We start from the raw sequence: 22,686 nt of genomic DNA on the forward strand, positions 1-22,686 counted from the left end.
TTAAAAAGGTGTCTCCCATGATCGTCAATCAAAGCTTACGTTAAAATTATTTTTCTAAAAAGTCAAGGGAGGAACGCACAGAATGATTATACTTTGACGAAGAACCAGGTCGATTCCTAGCTTGCCACGTACTGGAAAACGACGAGCAGCATCACCTGCGAGTTTCCCCCTCTTCGTACGAGTCAATACACATCGCTTATAATTTACTTGAGCTATATACATGTAAAATACAAAACGTATATACACAAGTTCCGCTAGGTGAATTTAGCTATCTTCGACGTCTCGTACCCACTGCTTCATTCTATCCGGGCCAACGATGCATTGGAGCGGCCTTTGTGTTATCTGGAACCCCTCAATATCGCCTACGATGTACCTGTCCTTGTCCAATTTCTTTTCTACTACGTAAGGTCCCTTAAATCTCGGTATCAATTTTTTATTAACGCCTAACGTGTGCTACACTACAAAAATTTTGGCGCACCCTTTGATATTCATAAGCTATAACTCAACCAAAAGCGAAAACGTAAGTTGGGCGCCAGATTCCCTAAAGAACCACTGTACTGTAGTGATCCCAAATACGGTAATCGTCAAACTATAATACCAACTAGCTCAGTGAGTATAAGGTTAGGATTGCGTAAGCGAAGAGTGGGTGAGTCCCTGAAAAGAAAAATACGGAAAGATTTGGCAGTTCCGGTCAAATCACTACACACTATATTCGATAATGAAACCTCTATATTTCCGTAAAGACATCGCTGTATATGTCAGATCTCATAGCGCATAGATTGTTCTTCGTATCCTATAAACTATAATTATGGATGTGGCCTGGAAGACGGTTTCTCGGAGCGCTCGGGATTTCTCCAATGAATTTCTCTACTAAGCTACTAACTAATAAACTAAAGGCCTTCTCAAGGCAGGTGTTTCTCCTGCGACCTTTTAACAAAATGAAACGATACCTTCTCGGGAGGGAACCGGACGGAGTAGCTCCTTTCGGGGAGAATTCACCTCCGGGTTTCCTTCCATCGAGAAAAACGAACTGTAATCCCACGAGGTGATCGAACGAGGTAGCTCCTTTCGGGGAGAATTCGACCTCGGGATGCACCCCTGGTTAAACGCGACAAACTGTACTAAACGTAACTGAAGTTCGAAACTGAACGAATATCCCGAACTCTTTATAACCGAATTCGATCCACCGAGCGCATATCCAAATTTTCGGAAACTACACGACTTTAATACTGCATTATATACACGGTAATCGATAAAAGAACTTAACGTAAGTTACATATAAAACTATATACATTCCATATCCGAAAGCCCATAAATGACTTGGTCCTTGAATTAATTGCGAATCTCAAAGTTTCCTCGACGTTAGACTATTATTCCAAATTTCGATTAATGGCTCTAATTCCCAATTCACGCACTTTGGGAGCAGGTTTAACTCGCAATTCGTGATCTTTGACAGTCTCATGGCTATTAAGCGCGTTTTTCCGAACTTTACTCGTAGTATAAGCATTTCTAGGAGCTGGAACTCCCGCTAACCTTTTCCACTGAAGTTGACGGAATAGGCTTGATCCCTCGACGGCGGTAGAGCAGAGCAGAGAAGAGCAGAATAGCATCGAGCAGAGCAGAGCAAAGTAGCGTCGAGCAGGGCAGAGTAGAGCCGAGCAGAGTAGAGTAGAGCAGAGCAGAGTAGTCCGGAACCGAGTGAAGTTGAGCCGAGCAGAGTTGGGCCGGGCCGAGTTGAGCAGAACAGAGTTGAGCAGAGCTGAGCAGAGTTGAGCAGAGCAGAGTTGAGTTCAGCTGAGCAGAGCAGAGTCGAGTTCAGCTGAGCAGAGCAGAGTTGAGCAGAGCGCAGTTGAGCAGAGCTGAGCAGAGTAGCTTCCACACTTTTATATCACTCCAGGCTTCACGTCGAAACTCCTCCAGGACTAGATCACGAGTGTCGCAAAAATCGGGAGACACCAGCAACGAGCTGTTGGCCCCTTACCCCCCAACTCTTCATAACTCTAAATCTAATTGGCGGAGCCGATTAAGTTATTGGTACCACCAATCAGACCCAAGGTCCGATTTCTTCCGAAAATTCAACTTGAATGTTCGGGAGTCGCGGAAAGCCATAGTTCGTTAGACCCATTTAGCACACGACTTATGGGCCACGATCGTTACTCTACTTTTATGGCCTATCAATCACCGAAATTTATACTGTAGTTCCGATGATAGGTAGGACAATCGTATATGATATGATACTATGGCCTTGATAATTCGACCATAATATATCTCATGGTTCTACAGAAAGACATGTATATCTTTTTAGTGAACATGTACTATCTTAAAATAGTACAGGGTTACAACTCTACCCTCCCACGAAAAAGAGACCGAATCGAGGTCGAACACACCTCAAACCTCACTAAACGCCACTACGCGATGATTACTTGACTCCACGTAGGCGTTAGACGGAATCTGTAGCTCGTTATCACGTGTATTACGTGAATCTTAAATAATCGTAAGTCGGGATTTTCAAAAATAAAAAAGAAACGCTTTATTCGGTATGGGCTAATTACACGATAATATGACGGTAGCTTAATACTAGGTAAACGTGAGCGGTATACCCGGTACTGCAAAATATCTGTACAAAAGGAGCGTGATACGCACTATAAGATTCTATATTTAAGCGAAAGTATTTACACGGTATATACGATAAAGAATATGCTTCATACAGAACGTAAACGTAAGCGGTACTAACTGTAGCGGTATACACGATAGAGAATAGACGTCATACAAAACGTAAACGTAATCTATACTAACGGTAGCGATATACACGATACGAATCGAAATCTATACAAGAGTAAACTAAAGTAATACGATATAAAGTTCACCGGAACTCAGAATCGTAAGAAGATGTAACCTAAAGAAGAGAAAGTATATACAAGGAACTATACGAGAATCTATACATAACCAACATAATATACTGGTCGCGAATACTGTTTCACGCAATTACGCTATCGAATCTCGAACAGTCGCGAAAAATGAAAGAAAGAAGCTCCAAAAGAAGAATTAATGTCTCGAAATCACCGTATTCTCAATTTTGGATCACCGTAACTCTGGTAAACCTGTAAACGATAGCTACGGTAGGGAAGAAAATAATATTAGTTTCCGATGCATGAGTCCGAGGTATGTGATGTTCCGAGAGGTCGGTGTGGCTGTCAGCGTCAGAGAATAAAATGGACAACAAAAGATATCAGCAAAAATCCATATATTTATCACAGGCCCCTTAGGGGCATAATATACAAGAAGGAAGGAGGGAAAAACAGAAAGAGAGATAGAGAGAGAGAAAGAGCCTTATCGGCGTTGGAAGGGCCTTGGTTTCTCGGAGAGGTCTATCTTTCGGGTGGCCGGGCGCTAGTATCCCGGAGCGCATTTCGGGCAAGTGCGGGTAGATCGGTCACGACGCCCACATCGGTAACAGAAGGCCCGGGTGAGTGGCCGAGGGCACCGGGTATATCGGTGACCCGGGTGGCCACAATTAAAACAGCCCCGTTCAGCCGGGACCGGAGGGTCCCGGTAAATGTGTTCGAGGACCTCCGCTTCAAGCTCGGGCCATACGTCGAGGACCCACTTGATGTAGTCCATGATCTCGCCCTTCGTCTGGGCGACGATATCCCGGCGAGGCAGTCGGTACTCGCGGCGCGACATATCTTCTTCTGGTGAAAGAAAAATTAGCGATGAGTCCCGATTTACAGAGGATGGGAAGAGACGAGCACAGCGAGGAAGGAAGGCGACATCACTGGACATAAAATTTTACATCGTTGACGTGCGTTTTGATACGCGTTTTAGCTTTTACATGTTCGATTTCGATGACGGTGGGAGAGCGAAAGTGAATGACACGGTACGGTCCTTGGTATCTGTGAGCTAACTTTGCCGAGAAAAAGTTAATAGAAGATGAAAGAGGTCGCGACTTTAACAAGATGAGATCGCCGATTTTCAACGGCCTTTCACGTCGACGTAAGTTATACTTCTGTGCCTGTTGATGATAGGCTATTTCCAGTTTCGAAGTCACCCATTCGTGTAGGTCCCGCATCCGTTTTATGCGTTCTTTCCACGATTTTACGTTAGTGGGATCGGTATCAGTGGTAATAGGATCGAATCTCTCTAACTTCCGAGGAGTTGGCTTCAGCTCTCGACCGAAATTAAGGAAGGCTGGACTACATTCGATTACCGAATGATGGGCAGTATTATACGCGATGTTAAATTCGGACAAATGAACGTCCCATTCTCGATGATTAAGATTTACAAAAGCCGTGATCATGTTCTTAATTACCCGATTTATTCGTTCGACGGGATTCGATTGTGGGTGATATACGGGAGTAGTCGAGTGATGGATCTTATATTCCTGGCAGACTTGCTCGACGATTTTGTTTACGAACTCGGTTTTATTGTCCGAAATAATCACCCGAAGGGTTCCCCAACGTGTGATTAACAGGTCCAGAAGGAGTTCTTTAATTTTCGCACCGTTCACTGTGCGTACGGCCTTACATTCTATCCATTTAGTAAACAGATCCTGAAACGCGACTATAAATACATTTTGATGCAAGCTTTTCGGGAGGGGACCCATCACGTCCACCGCCTCTATATCCCACGGTTGTTCAACGAATCGGCGACCCATTAATCCGATAGGTAGTTGTTGGGGAACTTTCGTACGTTGACATATATCGCATTTGCGTATAAATTCTAAGATGGATCTATACATCCCAACCCAATAAAAGCATCGGCTAATTCGGTGGTATGTTTCATCCACGCCTAGATGTCCGTACATGGGAGTATCATGGAACTCGTGCATGATCTCTTCGCGAAATTCCGAAGGTACGACTAATTTCCAAAGCTCAAGTTCTTCTATCTCCTCGTGGTATCGACTACCAGTGCGTTTGTAGAACAATTGATTGTTTCCGATTTTCCAGTCGGGAAATTAAAAAGGCGTGTTTTTGACAACGTCGCGACGATCTTTATACCAGGGGTCGGTGGATTCGACCCAACCGGTCGTAGGATAACTTACGGATATCGCGAAGGAGTACAGATCGGTTTCGTTGGTTATAGGGATGTGTGAAAGTGCGTCAGGCACGAAGTTTTGAGAGCCCTTACGATATACGATATCGAAATCGTATTGCATTTGTGCTAAAGCCCATCTACCTAAACGACCCGAGGGATCTTTCAAATTGTTAAGCCAACGTAGGCTATTGTGATCCGTCATCACCGTGAACTTATACCCCTCCAGATAACCGCGAAACTTTTTAATCGACCACAGAACAGCAAGGCACTCTAATTCGGTAGTGGTATACTTCACTTCGGCTGGAGTGAGAGTACGACTTGCGTACGCGATAACGCATTCTCCTTGCTCATGAGTTTGCGTGAGTACGGCTCCGAGTCCGACGTTACTTGCATCGGTTTGGAGACAGAAGGGTCGGTTAAAATCAGGACAGGCTAACGTGGGTGTCGAGGTTAATTTTTGTTTTAATCTATCGAATGCGTCGGATTGCGGTGTAGTCCAAATCCAAGCCTGATTTTTCTTGAGTAACTGATTTAGCAGAGCCACGATCGTAGCGAAATCGGGAACGAAACGACGATACCACGATGCCATACCAAGGAAACGACGTAACTCCTTGATATTCCGAGGTGCGGGGTAATCGATGATTGGCCTAATCTTCTCAGGATCCGTACTTAGACCACGATGATCAACGATAAAACCGAGATACGTAATGCTAGTCTTGCAAAATTCGCTCTTATCCGGATTGATCAAAAGTCCGGCGGCAACAATTCGTTCGAAGATTTTGTCTAACCACTCGAGATGTTCGTCGAAGGTTTGTGTGACAATTATAATATCGTCTAGGTAAGCGAATGCGTGAGGTTCCATGTCTGGTGTAATGATTTTATCTAAGAGTGGTTGAAAAGTCGCTGGAGCGCCCGTTAGTCCGAATGGCATGCGTTTAATTTGGAAGAGTCCGCGTCCTAGTACGGTAAATGCAGTGACGGATTTACTGGATTCTTCCATTGGGACTTGAAAATATGTTTGGCTTAAATCTAGAGCGGAAATATAATTAGCCGAACGTAATTTATCTAGAATCGAATTCAAGAAGGGTAAAGGGTAGGCGTATTTACGCGAGACTTCATTGACTTTGCGAAAATCTAGGCAGAATCTATAGGAACCATTCGATTTTCGTACCATAACTATAGGCGAAGACCAATCGCTATTCGAAGGCTCGATAATATCTTCCTGTAACAATCGATCTACTTCCTGGTTTATAGCCTGCTGAATAACCGGAGAGACGGGGTAGTATGATTGTTTGATCGCGGTCGGAGTTTTTACGATAATACGATGTTCAGTTAGACTTGTTAATCCCGGGGCGCTTTTTAAGATCGGTATTCGTTCGTTTAAAAAGGTCTCAATTGCTCGGATTCGTTAGTCGTCAATACGCGAAGGGCATTGCAATTAGAAAAACCATCTGGAACATCCACGAAACTGTAAAAGTGACTAGGGTCTTCTTGGTAATTCCACGTACGATCCTGATAATTGATGACAAATCCGAACTGTTGTAACGCATCGATACCGAAAATAAGCGGTAAGGCAAGAGACGGAAAGAATAAGGTCGGGACAACTTGACTACGACCTTCTATTTGATACTGGAGTGGATAACATTGCGATAAGCTCTCGCGATGTCCATCAGCAGTCACTATCGTAACCGGAGGTACCGTGGAAACGTTGACTTCGGCCGACGAAATTTTTAAAAGACCGGATTTCCCAATAAAAGTACGCGATGCGCCACTATCTACTAAAGCTAAGAAAGAGTGGCCCTGGACTCTAATTTTTATATACAAAAGGGCGGTAGTCAGCGAGTATATTTTCTCGATACCGGACGAGAAATCTCGCGAAAGGCGGCAGGAATTTAAGTTAACCGCAGGGAATCGGGAATGAGACGAATTCGTTTTTGGACACGAGCCGGTATTTATCGTGTCCCGGGTACGTTTCCCGTACACTTAGGGCAATTGGGTACTGTAACTCCGTCACGACCACATTTATGACAATAATAACGAGTCCGAGTTTTCGGGCAGGTCGAGTAACGATGACCTTTCTCCTGACAATTCCAACAGAAGAAATCTACAGTGAAAGAAGTATGGACTTCCGAAGGTTCTACGACGAAAGGGTTAGTCGTAGTGACTGGAGCCGGCGGTACGACGGTCGGAACTGATGGAGGATCTCGCGAAGGTTTCTCCTTCTTAATCTTCTCCTGGACAGCCAAGACAGGTTGTTCTTCAGCTGTCATCGCAGTACGCGTACGACGAGCAGGTCGACCGAAAGCTAAATCCGGAAAAAGAGAATGTTCTGGTAATGGTGGGGCTCTATACCTATTTTGACGGGCTAAACTACTCTCAATCTGTATAACACGAGATTCTAACGCATCGAAAGATACTACGTTATTAATATCTATAAGCGCTTGAATTCGTGGAAGCATGTTATTGTGTACCCAAATAATCCACTCTTCTTCCGACATGGGTGGTGAAACTCTCTCTAATAGTACGCGGATGCAAGTGAGATAATGATCCACGGGCTCATTTTCCGCTTGCGTACGTTGGACTATTTCGACCCACAAGGATACATGGAGTGAGCGAGCTCCGAAATGCGACCTAAAAGCACGTTCAAAATGTGCCCAAGTCTCCCAATCTCGTTGGTGACTTCTAAACCAATGGAACGCCATATCTGATAGAAGTAGAGGGAGGTACTTCAACAATTCCGCGTCAGGTATATCGAAAATAACTCGAGTTTCCGCAATACGTGCTAAGAAAGCTTCTATGTCTTCACCGGATTTGCCACTAAACGAAACGTTCATCCTTTTCACGGTAGAATGTAATTGGTTGAATTGCGCGGCATATTCCCTATTCGCGAGAGGTCGAGGAAAACGCGGTGTTTGAAAGTGACCTCTATTAGGGCGACGGTATATTTCCCTCGGCTTTTCCTCTTCGGGGAAGTACTCTTCCCTTGGAGCAGGAGCAGTCGGGACTGCGGATGTAGTACGCATCTGCAAAACCACATCTCGCAGCTGACCGATCATATCATGCACGTCCCGTTTAAACTCGTCGAAATCTGCACGAGTGGGAGTGGACGAACCTCGCGGAGGTGAGAGCGACCGATCTCGAACATCCTTAGATTCTACGGGTGCGTGATATTCTTTCCTACGCGTCCCGGCACGAATGGAGGTATAAATTTCATGCGAAATTGGCGTAGGAGTAGCTGGTCGCGTAACCCGAACTGGATTCGGCATATCTTCAATCACTTCTAAAGGTTGTACGGTACTAGCATCTTTTTCCAAAAGCTGCGAAATATCCATGACTGCACGCGTAGTCTGGTGTGACTGGGTACCCGGAGGAGTACGCGGTAATGCCGAACTCTTTTCACGCGAAAAATGTTTCCGAAGCCTTTGACGAAGGGTGGGTAATATGCCCTTATCGTCCAAGCGATATTGATTTAGGATCTCTCGAGCCTCATCCTCTGTCAATCCCTCGATCCAATCTAACTTACCGTAAGTCGCGGTAGCCATCCCTAAAATGAACGCGAAAACCGAAAAAGAATTAATAGAAAATGTCTATTTCCCGAAGAAAATCGAAGGAAAAGCGACAAAAGGATTTCCGAGTACACGTTACCGAAAAGGAATACACACACAAATGGGTAAAACACAATTTAAACCATTAGTAATTCCTGAAAAGAAAAGGCAAGGTACACAATAATAGAGAAAATCCTAATTGGGAATCGAAACGATAATGTTCTCGATTTTATTTATATCCGGAGGATTACGGAAATGCAGCTCTGACTAATGTATGGAAGTCAAACCTTCTCAAAACAAAACAAAATAGAATTAAATATGAATTTATTAAGTGTAATTCGCGATTAAATAATTTAATAATTAATTTATTAATTAGCAGGCGCAATATCCCGTAAGTGTCCGTTATCCAAGCTCCCCTGAAAGTCGCGAAAAACAAAGGGAAAAATGCTAATGTAAATCATAAAGATATCGAATTAAAATTAAATTCGCTTTGCGAATATATATATATATATATATATATATAATAGTCGAATATTGTAAGTCCTATGTCGAGACAATGGGAAGTCAGTGAAGCGTGAGCTAATCGGCTTAGTTCCGCGCGACTGGGCACTCGCGGTGTCCCCCTAGTTTCCCCCTCAATAGTTTTTCCACACGTAGATTTCCTATGTAGAAATTTAACGTATTAGAAATTAAAGATGATTATTTCGGCTCGAAATAAGACCGGCATATTCGACTAGAATTATCCGTATCTTATAACAGATATGGAAAGGCTATAAACATATGAAATAATATGACATAAATCATTAATGCTCGTGGCGATAATCCAGTCTGAGAAGACGTTAATTTCGATTAAATTCGACAATTTAAATATTAATCGCGAGATTCGAAAGCATAACCACTGTAGAACACCGAATTGCCAAACAAAGGATTTGGGTTGGAGAAAATAGGAGTTCGAAAGGAAACGGATATGGAAAATAATATGACTCGAATTAAAATAATTCTAAGCCGAATTTGCAAAAGGCTATTTCACCAAATTCTAGCTTATATCTGCCCTATGCGGGTGTTATGATTCGCGACAAATAATAAGACTTTAACTCCGATAATTCGAAGTTGAACTTGTGAAAGGCTATTTCATCAAATTCTAACTTCTGTGGGCCCCACGTTGGGCGCCAAAATTTGCTACACTACAAAAATTTTGGCGCACCCTTTGATATTCATAAGCTATAACTCAACCAAAACCGAAAACGTAAGTTGGGCGCCAGATTCCCTAAAAAACCACTGTACAGTAGTGATCCCAAAATACGGTAATCGTCAAACTATAATACCAACTAGCTCAGTGAGTATAAGGTTAGGATTGCGTAAGCGAAGAGTGGGTGAGTCCCTGAAACGTAAAATACGGAAGGATTTGGCAGTTCGGGTCAAATCACTACACACTATATTCGATAATCAAACCTCTATATTTCCGTAAAGACATCGCTGTATATGTCAGATCTCATAGCGCATAGATTGTTCTTCGTATCCTATAAACTATAATTACGGATGTGGTCTGGAAGACGGTTTCTCGGAGCGCTCGGGATTACTCCAACGAATTTCTCTACTAAGCTACTAACTAATAAACTAAAGGCCTTCTCAAGGCAGGTGTTTCTCCTGCGACCTTTTAACAAAACGAAACGATACCTTCTCGGGAGGGATCCGGACGGAGTAGCTCCTTTCGGGGAGAATTCACCTCCGGGGTTCCTTCCATCGAGAAAAACGAACTGTACTCCCACGAGGTGATCGAACGAGGTAGCTCCTTTCGGGGAGAATTCGACCTCGGGATGCACCCCTGGTTAAACGCGACAAACTGTACTAAACGTAACTGAAGTTCGAAACTGAACGAATATCCCGAACTCTTTATAACCGAATTCGATCCACCGAGCGCATATCCAAATTTTCGGAAACTACACGACTTTAATACTGCATTATATACACGGTAATCGATAAAAGAACTTAACGTAAGTTACATATAAAACTATATACATTCCATATGCGAAAGCCCACAAATGACTTGGTCCTTGAATTAATTACGAATCTCAAAGTTTCCTCGACGTTAGACTATTATTCCAAATTTCGATTTATGGCTCTAATTCCCAATTCACGCACTTTGGGAGCAGATTTAACTCGTAATTCGTGATCTTTGACAGTCTCACGGCTATTAAGCGCGTTTTTCCGAACTTTTAGTATAAGGATTTCTAGGAGCTGGAACTCCCGCTAACCTTTTCCACTGAAGTTGACGGAGTAGGCTGGATCCCTCGACGGCGGTAGAGCAGAGCAGAGCAGAACAGAGTAGCATAGAGCAGAGCAGAGCAAAGTAGCATCGAGCAGGGCAGAGCAGAGCCGCGTCGAGCAGGGCAGAGTAGAGCCGAGCAGAGTAGAGCAGAGCAGAGCAGAGTAGTTCGGAGCCGAGTGGAGTTGAGTCGAGCAGAGTTGGGCCGGGCCGAGTTGAGCAGAGCAGAGCAGAGCAGAGCAGAGTTGAGCAGAGCTGACCAGAGTTGAGTTGAGCAGAGCAGAGTTGAGCAGAGCGGAGTTGAGCAGAGCTGAGCAGAGTAGCTTCCAAACTTTTATATCACTCCAGGCTTCACGTCGAAACTCCTCTAGGACTAGATTACGAGTGTCGCAAAAATCGGGAGACACCAGCAACGAGCTGTTGGTCCCCTACCCCCCAACTCTTCATAACTCTAAATCTAATTGACGGAGCCGATTAAGTTATTGGTACCACCAATCAGACCCAAGGTCCGACTTCTTCTGAAAATTCAACTTGAATGTTCGGGAGTCGTGGAAAGCCGTAGTTCGTTAGACCCATTTAGCACACGACTTATGGGCCGCGATCGTTACTGTACTTTTATGGCCTATCAATCACCGAACTTTATACTGTAGTTCCGATGATAGGTAGGACAATCGTATATGATATGATACTATGGCCTTGATAATTCGACCATAATATATCTCATGGTTCTACCGAAAGACATGTATATCTTTTTAGTGAACATGTACTATCTTAAAATAGTACAGGGTCACACGTGGTATCCACATTTCGGATCATCACATAATCGCCAACTTCGAAAACTTCGGGAGAGCGTTGTCGCAGGTTGTACCGCCGTTCATTGTCGTTCTGTGTTTTTGTTATTGTATTTGACGCTACCTCCCGGGTCTTATCCAGGTTTCATTCCTTATTCTCAATTTGTTCAAGCATTGATCTTATTTTGTCATTGTTTACGCCTCTTTGGTTTACTCCGAATACGAGCTTACTCGGCGTTTCCCCAGTGGCCCTGCACACCGTATTATTTATAGAAAATTCTACGTCTTGGATGAATTTACTCAATTTGCTTGGGTCGTCGACTAATTTTGCCAGCATTGGGGTAATGACTCGATTGAAGCGTTCAACCTGGCTATTTGCCCTTGGGGTACCGGTAGCGATCAATACATGATCAATTTCTTCAACGCGCAAGAATTCCTTGAACTCTTCTGACGTAAACGCTGTCCCCCGATTCGATATTATCCGTCTCGGTCGTCCATACGCTTGGAAGTAGTCATACAGATACCTGACTATTTTCTTCGATGTCACAGACCGACAAGCGTATAATCGGATGAATTTCGTAAACGCGTCAACAATTGACAAGATATATTGATACCCTCGTCCGCTTTTCCCCAAGGGACCCATGTGGTCGATGTGGATCGTATCGAAGGGAACGCTGCTTTTCGGGATGTTGTGCAAGTAACCCCCGCCCTTACCAGGGTAAGACTCGAATTCGATGCATTTGAGGCAATTATTGATATGTTCCTGGACCTTTTGGCTCATTTTGGGAAACCAATAGACGCGTTTAATGTTTTCGATAACTTTATCCCTTTCCACGTGGCCAAGGTCGTCGTGGCACGTACGAATCACGTTTGTTTTCATATTTTTAGGCACGTTGAATAGGAGCCTACCATCTTGCGATTTCCTGTACACTAGGCTGTCCCTGAGGTCGAAATATCTGTCTTCCGAAGTCTCTAATTTTCTCCGCAACTCGATCAACTCGGTGTCTTTATTTTGTTTTAACGCGAGTGTTTGCTCGAATGTATTGCCTATTAAGACCAGAATGTTAAACGATTGACTCAACGCGTCGACGTGAGCCATCTTTTTCCCCGGGCGATGCTCTATCTGAAAGTCATACGATTGCAGGAACATTGCCCACCGGGATATTCTCGGATTGATTTCTGTTTACTGAGAGTCAGTCGGAAACTACCGCAATCGGTTAAGAGTTTAAACGGCACTCCGGTTAAATATATATGAAAACGCTTAATCGCATAGACGGCCGCTAGACACTCAGGCTCGAAGCTATGGTATTTCGACTCGGTGACGGTTGTACGACGGCTGAAGTAGGATATTGGTCGTAGCTTTCCATCGGGTTGTCGCTGCAGTAGGATAGCTCCGAAGCCCAGTGCGCTAGCATCGCAATGTAGTTCTGTTGGCAATTTGATGGAATATACGGCAAGTACCGGTTCAGACTTTAGGCGGATCTTCAATGTCTCAAACGCTGCGTGCTCCTTTTCTCCAAATTTGAATTCCTTCGCCTTAATTAAGTCGTGGAGAAGTTTCGCGATGATCGAGAAATTAGATTTAAATCGGCGGAAGTAGCTCGCTAAACCGACGAATTGCTGGACCTGTCGATGGCTGTTAGGTGTAGAAAAGTTTCTAATTGATTCGATATGTTCACTGCTGGGTCGTATTCCGTTTTCGTCGATGGTATATCCTAAGTACGTAATCTCTGAACACAAAAAGCGACATTTGTCGAAACGAAATTGCAGCTCGTGTTGCCGTGCCAGCAAAAATACCGACTTTAAAATTTCTAGATGTTCCTCGATACCTTCAGATGCTATTAAGATGTCATACATGTATAGCAGTATGTGACCCCTGTCCGTTAATGGTCTGAACACCTGATTAACATACCGCTGGAAAGTACGCGGCGCATTCGTTAAGCCAAATGGCATCCTGAGATACTCGAATTGGCCCCACGGAGTGACAAATGAAGTGTATTTAACGGAATCTTCGGACATTCTAACGTGGAAGAATCCATTCCGGAGGTCTAGTTTGCTAAAATATTTTTTGTCCCTTAGTTGATCTAAATGGTCCTCAATCAGAGGGGTCGGGAAGTTATCCTTCTGCGTTATTTTATTGAGTTCCCGATAGTCGACACAAAGTCGAATCGTACTGTCCTTCTTCCGCACCAACTCGATGGGACTCGCGTAAGGTGACTGACTAGGGCGAATAATATTGTTTTATTAACTCGTCTAGTATCGCCCGGAGTTTTTCTTTTTCAACGAATACTAACCGTCTTGGCCTGAAGCAAATTGGCTGCTCATGCTTTACTTTAATTGACATTTCAAAATTAAGTAATTTTGGTTCGATGGGTGCACGCAGGACATCTAGGTATAAGTTCCTCAGTTTCGTGGCTGTATCTCGTTCCACATTGTCCCCGATAGTTAATGCGTCGGCGGGGCTCCTCTCTAAAGATGTCTCGATTAGCAATAATTGTCTCGCAAAATCGTGCGCGTCGTCGCTAATAAGGCTAACATTTTCTTGACTTACTTTTAACGATTCCCCAAACATTAATATAAGACCCGACCGTGTGATGAAGTCTCGGCCCAGCAATGTCTCGTATGACATTGTCTCTACAGGGACAACAAGAAAGTTGACCTTACAAGTCGTGCCGCAGACTAATACATCGCTGTTGAATTGAGCTATTATCGTTAATTTTGAACCGTTAAGTCCATACAGATTGTAGTTTTCTATTTCAACTGGGCAACAAGCTACTTTTGGTACTTTATTTTCTGCAATCAGGCTAACCAGGGACCCTGTGTCGATGAGGGCTGTAAGCTCCTGATTCAGGACCGTATACCGATCAGATGAAAACGTATACTTAATCGATAAGGTAAAAGGCTTGCTTCCCGTTGCCGTGGTCTGGACTAAACTCGTCGTTCCATTGATGGTCTCCTTTTTCTTCGGGCAGTCTCGTATCCTATGTTCCAGCGATCCGCACCCGAAACATGCTCCGCGTTGCCGCCTAGGTCTCGTGCAGTTGCTGGAGAGATTTCTATATTCCGAGCAGTTATAGCACCTTGCTCCTTGGCGTCGTTCCCCCTGCGAATCTGTAGGACGTTTGGGTTTAGGCTCTTCTCTCTTTTCTTGATCGTGTCGTTGTTTAGGTGCCGGTTGGGTCTCTATCTTCCAGAACGCCTCCAATAAGTCCTTTTTATCCCGGAAGCACTGGATCCTGGCTTGGTTCCTCATTTGCGGGCCCCGAATCCCATCGATTAAATAATCCACGATTTCGGTTTCTTCTATTGGTATACGGTTAGCTAATATAACCTTGACATGGAAATAATCCATAAAACTCTCATTACTCTGCCATATTCGTTTTTCAAAATCCTTTGTTCGTAGCTGTCGATTCGATCGTTGATCAAACATCCGCTAATTCGGTTAATAAGCCACTCGTCGATATCTCCAAATGCTCGTTTCTCGAATGTAACCACTTTTGGGCACGCCCCTTCAGTTTCGTTCCGATCAGGATCCTGGTAGTATCGTCGTTAAGGTTATATATTTTTTCTAGGAGTCGGAGCTGTTTGCTCCATTTTACAAAGGAGTCGCTTTCTCCGTTAAAGTCGGTTATTAGTTTGTCAATGTTGTCAATGTCATGACTCAACCTGGGTCCTGAGCTATTGCTCGACTTGCTTGGTGTGCTACCATCCCTATTCGTCGCTGCGCTATTTAGCAGTTGTATCACTCGTTCCAATATCTCTTTCTCTCTCCGCAACAGTTCCAGTTCCCTTCTAACGATGTCGGGGATTTGGTGTTCCTTTTCTGTTCCTCCAGAATGGTCACCGATGTTGGGTTCTTCCGCTTCCGTCGATCTACTTTCTACCATTTTTTCTTTTTCGGTCGCCAGTATATTGGGTACCCGATCCCATATCTTCGGATCAGCTGCCGATATCCGTGCGATCAACTCAGACTTCGATCCCGATATGCTCAGTCCTAGCGTTCGGAGTACAATTTTTAATTCTCCGATGTTATAGGCTACGGGTTCCTTATTGGGCATTTTTAGGATTACGTACACTTCACATAAAACACGTCGGAGGATATGAATCACTCCGAATATTCGTTTCTGGCTTTTTGGACAGAGTCCCACTTCTGATTACTTTAGTAGGGAATAGGAGGTATCAAATATAGGCGAGAAACTCACGACAACTCGAACACCAATATACACATTTTTATTTCTCTAAGCCTCCTTGTACACTGTGCTCGAACGCCTTGCGCTCGGAGGCCGTAGCCAGAGATGAAACGGGAGATTGCTCATGCGAGGTCCCGAGGCAATCCCTACCGGTAGGCGGCGCTGGTGTTGGCAAACGCGTGTCTCAGGTCCATCTAACCCCTAACGCCATCTATCGGAAGAGACCACGAAGCACGAGCGTTAAGCTTAGAATAGGGTAAAACATATATGCATTGTTGCCAGAAAGCGGAATAAAGAGAGAGCGGAGATATTTTCTCGGACCTCTCTGTCTTTCTCGCTGTTAGCTTCTAGCAGAAGAGTCGAGGCAAAATCTTTCCGTTTCGCTTTGTCGAAAATCTACCAATATTCGATGTCATTTATATTTGCAGGCCAATGCCTTTATACATGATTTTTTCAGCATATTTATTTATCAGCATTGACTTATTTAAATCAATAATAAATTAAGGAAATGCGTATTTGATATATAATAATTATTTTAACTATAATTTCATCGTTATATTTCGCTTATTTCCGTAAAATCTGCATTTCTTTAGTTTATTATTGATTATTGTAAGTCAATGGCAATTAAAAAAAATTTAATCTTAAAAAAAAAAGAAAAATAGCGATCAGGAATCGAACCCGGACCCACGAATCGCCACGCGATTACCTTACCGCCTAGACCACGAGGCTTCTTCAGTGCACCGTAAACAGATAGTCTTTTTAAGGGCTTGAAATCTTCTATTGAAACATATAAATAAACGAAGAACCGACATCTTTATTCATTATTATTCTATGATAATGGTACACAAATTAAAGAATAATTATATAATGTAGATTTTCAAAAGCTTTTCCAATAACCAAGAACGGAAACTGCGAGCGTTGATTATTTATCTTCGTTCTTGGCTATTGGAAAAGCTTTTGAAAACTATTCAAAATATAATTATTCCTTAATTTGTGTACCATAATGACAGAATAATAATGAATAAAGCTGTCGGTTGCTCGTTTATTTATATGGTTTAAAAGAAGATTTCAAGCCCTTAAAAAGACTATCTGTTTACGGTGCTCTGAAGAAGCCTCGTGGTCTAGGCGGTAAGGTAATCGCGTGGCGATTCGTGGGTCCGGGTTCGATTCCTGATCGGTACTTTTTTTTTTTTTTTAAGATTAAATTTTTTTTAATTGCCATTGACTTACAATAATCAATAATAAACTAAAGAAATGCAGATTTTACGGAAATAAGCGAAATATAACGATGAAATTATAGTTAAAATAATTATTATATATCAAATACGCATTTCCTTAATTTATTATTGATTTAAATAAGTCAATGCTGATAAATAAATATGCTGAAAAAATCATGTATAAAGGCATTGGCCTGCAAATATAAATGACATCGATTATTGGTAGATTTTCGGCAAAGCGAAACGGAAAGATTTTGCCTCGACTCTTCTGCTAGAAGCTAACAGCGAGAAAGACAGAGAGGTCCGAGAAAATATCTCCGCTCTCTCTTTATTCCGCTTTCTGGCAACAATGCATATATGTTTTACCCTATTCTAAGCTTAATGCTCGTGCTTCGTGGTCTCTTCCGATAGATGGCGTTAGGGGTTAGATGGACCTGAGACACGCGTTTGCCAACACCAGCGCCGCCTACCGGTAGGGATTGCCTCGGGACCTCGCATGAGCAATCTCCCGTTTCATCTCTGCCGTAGCCTAACTTTATAAGTCACATACACGTGTTATAACTAAAAAAATACAAAATAGAGGCTATCTCAGTCGGCTGCTTCTATAATAAATGCTTAAAATTTAAATTTAAAAAAATTAAAATTAATATTATGGTACTTGATGATAACCCAGGATCATCAATTGCTTCCTCATCTTCGCTTGAAGATTTATTATGTGTAGCATCATTGGGCTTATATATATATATATATATATATATATTGTGACGGATTCCTCATTACTCATTAATTTCTGTTTCTTTTAAGAATTCAGGAAGTCCTTATTCATTATGCTCGGAGTAAAATAGCTTCGGTCAAGCTGAGCTGTGAAAGGGGGCCGAGTAATAAGAAGCAGGAAGAGAGAGAGAGAGAGAGGGAGAGAAAGAAGGGATTGGATTCATACAGATACCCACACACAGACGCACCCATTTCACACAGTCGAGAGGGATATTCTGCATCATCTTAGAATAGTTAGATTTAGTAATTAGTATTTAAGGGCTATTTTCACGCCATTCAATAGTTGTTATAACGAGAAGAAAATAACAAATTAGAGGGGAGGTAACTGCGTGAAGGCACTCACTCGAGTTTTATTCCTTGACCGGAAAGGACGTTATTGTGACAGTTTTGTAGAAGAACCTGTGAAATTTTTATGGTGCTTACCCGCGGTGAAAGGTGAAGAGAGTTCTAGGAATAACGAATAGGAGAGGAGTATATTGGAGATTCAGGCAGGGAAACGTACGATATATCTGGTAGGACCCTAATTGCCTTAAAATAAATTGTATCGCTACAACAGTTGACTGGAGGTGAGTCCCATCACGTATTTGGTATCCTATCATAATTGTAGTAGCTTAGTAAATTAAATTCTTCGGTTGAATCATTATTACAAAGACTGTCATGCGCTCAAAGAGCTCCTCCCCCCTACCATTAGCATCTGTAGCGTAAACTAGTTTTATCAAAAATTACTTTGGAAAATAGGGATTATCCTTTTATTCGTTTAACTTTCAAACTATAAGTCTTTTGAATTTCGTTGTGCCTGGTGGCAACTTGGCTCTAGTTGCATTAGTTTTGCCTGGTGGCATCTTTAATCGTTTCGGTAACGATTTTAGTTGATTTGGTAGCAACTATGTTTTTTTTTCCTTCCTAAGCTCTAGCCTGGTGGCATTTTCGGGAATTGTTGGGGAAATTGACCTTTGAGTAGAGCCTTAACCTTTGTAAATTCATATTAATTCTATTTAGATTCTTTAGCAGAATTAATTGCTGTAATCCACAGCATAAGTCAGTGATTAAGTTGGATAATCCCTATTCATCATTCTTTCTTGTAATATTACTGTTGTATTGACAATTTGTGTAAATTTTTATAACGGTGGTTTTTATGCCTCAGAGCTTTTCCACCTAGAGCCAATAAAGACTTAGTTCCTTCTTGGCTCACAAGATCAGAGTTTCATTTTAATTGTAGTTAGGATAGAAAATGCGGAGTAAAGTATTAATTGTGCCACGTCACAATATATATATATCTGTAGAAATAGTTGTTCCTATGCTGTTAAACTTCTGCTTCAAAAGCTCTTTATTTAATATAGCTGCCGTCTCTTCTAATTCTATAAGGAATTATCACTTTTTAGGAAAAATAGAAATAAGTTTATTATAACTAAAACGTGTTTTTCTTACCTATATTGTATTCTTCATCTTCCCTTGAATCAGCTTTTTTATTGAGTAAATTTGGAAATTTGATTTTTTGGTAATTTAAAAATTTTTCAGCATACTTTATATCTATGAATTATTGAATAATAATCTTAAATATTTAGACATATTTAGCTTCTACAGCAATATATATTTTCAATTTAAGAACAGTTATAATTTTTAACCACAATTACCTGGATGGGCCAAATCATAAGTTTCTCTTGCAACCAAAAAACTGAAGAGAGTATTATTTTCATCTTCAATCTCTAATCTAATCATTTTCTCTGATAAATATTCTTATACTTCGTAACGTAACCGCTAAAATTTAAAATAGCAAAACCTGGTTCCTTTATCCACTGTTCCTTATTCAAGCTTCCAAACCCTCCGAACATTTTTCGGCTTGGTCTATCATTCCCAACATTATAAAAAAAAATTAAGCTAAACTTTCTTAGTTTCGAACACAGCACTTATATGCAGCTGTGAGTGTAAGACTTTAAACACATGATATTATTGTCTATCTCAAAGGATTAAGTAAAACTAGTATACTGGATGGTATTATTGAATTTACTAAAATATGTACATCATAATATGGTAATGTATGCATGACTCATTAAACCGCTTAAAAAGTACATAGATAAAAATTAATAGTTTATTTAAATATTCTTTCATTCAAGTCAAGCTTGTATTAAAATACAAGGACTTTATTGGGTCTCCCTACCCAGATGTGCTTCAAAGGTTATTGAAATAGTCTGTTATTAGAGAATGCAGATTATAGAAGATTGTAAATGAAACAGAGTAAAATAATTTTGTTCAATTCACTCATCATAAACATAAATATTTTCAACTAAGTACATTGTAAAAAAATTTGTTTAATTTAAAATAATGTATATATAAGGCATCATTTTGTAATTTTCAGTGTGGTGTCAAACCAATGCCAAATGCTTCAACAGTTCCCGTGGAAAAATGCAAGCACCAGTAAATATTATTGAAGTTACAGAGGAATCAGCTACAGTTCCAGAAAATATTACTGTTTTTTATAATAACATAGATAAAAAATATGAGGATAAAGAAGTTGTGGAAATCAAGATTGTTAGTTTTGAAGTAAATCAAGAGAATATTTAAGTAATCGAAAAGAGAGATTTATAAAGTTTGAGCATCCTTTGTAAGCAAAGTATGATTTTTGATATGATACTGTTAATCCTGACATCAGTATTGATATAAAACTATCAGCAGTTTGAAGGCCTTATGAGGAGAAAAGTTTAAGAAAGTAGTTTGGCAAAGGTCCAGCAAGATTTGGTGTAATATTGTTACCATATGGTGCTGGAAAAAGTTTATTAGGCGCCACAGCTTTCTGTACAGTAAGAAAAAGAGCTTTGGTTTTATGCAACTCCGGAGTATCGGTTGATCAATTGAGACAACAATTTGAAATGTGGTTAACTGCTTATGACTCGGTGATATATCGGTTTCATAGATAAGCAAAATATAAGCTAATGAGCTGTGGTATTTTAGTTAATAGATATTCCATTATCATATATACACAAAAACGTTATTGAGATGGTGAACAAAAAATGAAATGATTACCGGAATAGGATTAGAGTATTATGCTTTTGAATGAAGTGCACACAATTCCTGCAAGAATGTTCCATCGAGGACTAACAATTGTCCAGTCCTATTGTAATTTGTTTAACGGTGTGATGCAACTGTCTATCCCGGAAGATAAAGTGGAAGGGGTGGGAGGAGTGATCTCTCATCGATTGCGTTCGCGTCCCAATAGGCGACTTCCTATAAGACCCGGGCGCCTTCGATGTAATTTTAATTATACCTGAATATTTATTCGTACAGAGGGGGTTCTAACCCTCGTATGCGAATTTAGGGGATGAGGTGATAATAATGATACTTCTCCAAATTCGGTTCAATTCTATTTATTATTAATCTCGTATCCAATACCGTACAATGCTCTATATAACACGACCTACTTATGCTAACGCGAAGTGCCTAATGTGGGCGTGGCCTAAATTGTGCGAACGCGGCTTAAGCCCCGATGACGTAGTAGCTAGCCTCGCGCTCGAGCACAAGTCGGCATTCGCGATGTTCTCCAATGAATTGCGCGGTACTCCGCGCGCTACCGGTGGATTCTTGAGCCAACTACTACGTGACGCTACGCGGATGAGTCAATATTCTCGCTCGTGCGTGTTAATCGATGGTTATTCACACTCACTAAGTTCCCGCGTACTCAATCACAACAACGACCCGTATTGCTTGGGTTAGGAATCTAAGGTAGCGAGTCCTCACGGAAATTGTACTAAGTCCGCGGCCTGGAACCGACTCAAGGGAACGATCACGTCAACCGTCAAACTGACAACGAATTTAGGTAATCGTGAAACTCTCTCTTTATTCGTGCCTCTACATACTATGATATTCGCTTTATAGGTCCGATGGAATGACCACTGCGCTATGTTACCCGCTTACCCCTAACAGGTGAGAGGGCCAGTGGTTCCCTATAGAACCGATTGGCACTACGATCCCTAAACCCTAGCACACTACGGAACGTCACAGGGCTTTTATACGAATGAATATTCACCCTTACTTCAGCTTACAAGGGCTGGCTCTCTCTCTCTCTCTCTCTCTCTCTTGCTCTTGCTGCTCTTCCTCTTGATACAGGCCCGAAGGGCTGGTATTCTCCGGTATAGGTTTGCGGCAAGGTGGCAGTCGTCGCACTTCACTTTTGCAATTGGAATACTTCAGGTATGCGGCGACTGCTGCTCTGTTGCAGAATTATATCAGCGGCGGGGAAGTTGCTCAGGGCACTCTGTGTCACTATCGACATCCAAACTACGTGTGTCGGGGCAGCTCACGGAAGAAGGTAAGGCCTTGCGCCTGTCCTGCCGCTGCACTGCTACACCTACCGCGCGACACTAGTAAGCCGACAAGTTATCGATCCTAGATCAATAACTCATCGGTTGATAACTTTCTAGTTCGCACACGACCCGCCTATCTAACGCTTGAGATTAGCAAAGCGCTAGATGGGAGCTATTGTACCGCTACGGGAACGCAACGTTACATTAGTTAAAATTAAATGCATCATTGCTGATACACCCTGTATACAGGGTGGAACGTTAATGCCGCACTTCTTTAAACGGGTTATTCCTGAGACTTTTCTAAGAAAAACGCCGTTGGCCGTTTTAAAATCTAACCACTGGTTAAGGAGATATTAAAGATTAAATTTTGTATGCAATTATTGATTTTACATATGATTGCAGTAGTTTTGGTATGTACGTGTGGCAAGTGCAAGTATAAGAGAGAAGTTGCTGCTATGACGTTTCACTTTCCCCTCTTATTGATTTTTTCGGAATTGTTGAGAAGTTGCTGCCGGTTAGCTGTTTTGCTTTTTTATTGATTATCTGGAAACTTTGAGATTTAATTCGCATT

General features: G+C 41.9%; 1 protein-coding gene and 1 pseudogene across 1 annotated transcript in view; one reads left to right on the plus strand and one right to left on the minus strand.

The window, feature by feature from the left end:
* LOC136778025 (opioid-binding protein/cell adhesion molecule-like) overlaps nt 1-22,686 on the minus strand; it is a 1,000,824-nt gene that overhangs the window by 441,608 nt on the left and 536,530 nt on the right. The gene's annotated exons all lie outside the window — the stretch shown is intronic.
* On the plus strand, nt 19,728-21,083 carry LOC136777929 (general transcription and DNA repair factor IIH helicase/translocase subunit XPB-like; annotated as a pseudogene).

The sequence above is a fragment of the Prorops nasuta genome, unplaced genomic scaffold (assembly GCF_024137725.1).
Source record: "Prorops nasuta isolate Cenicafe-Biocafe unplaced genomic scaffold, Cenicafe_Pnas_1.2 PNAS00013, whole genome shotgun sequence".
NCBI classification, from domain to species: Eukaryota; Metazoa; Arthropoda; class Insecta; order Hymenoptera; family Bethylidae; genus Prorops; species Prorops nasuta.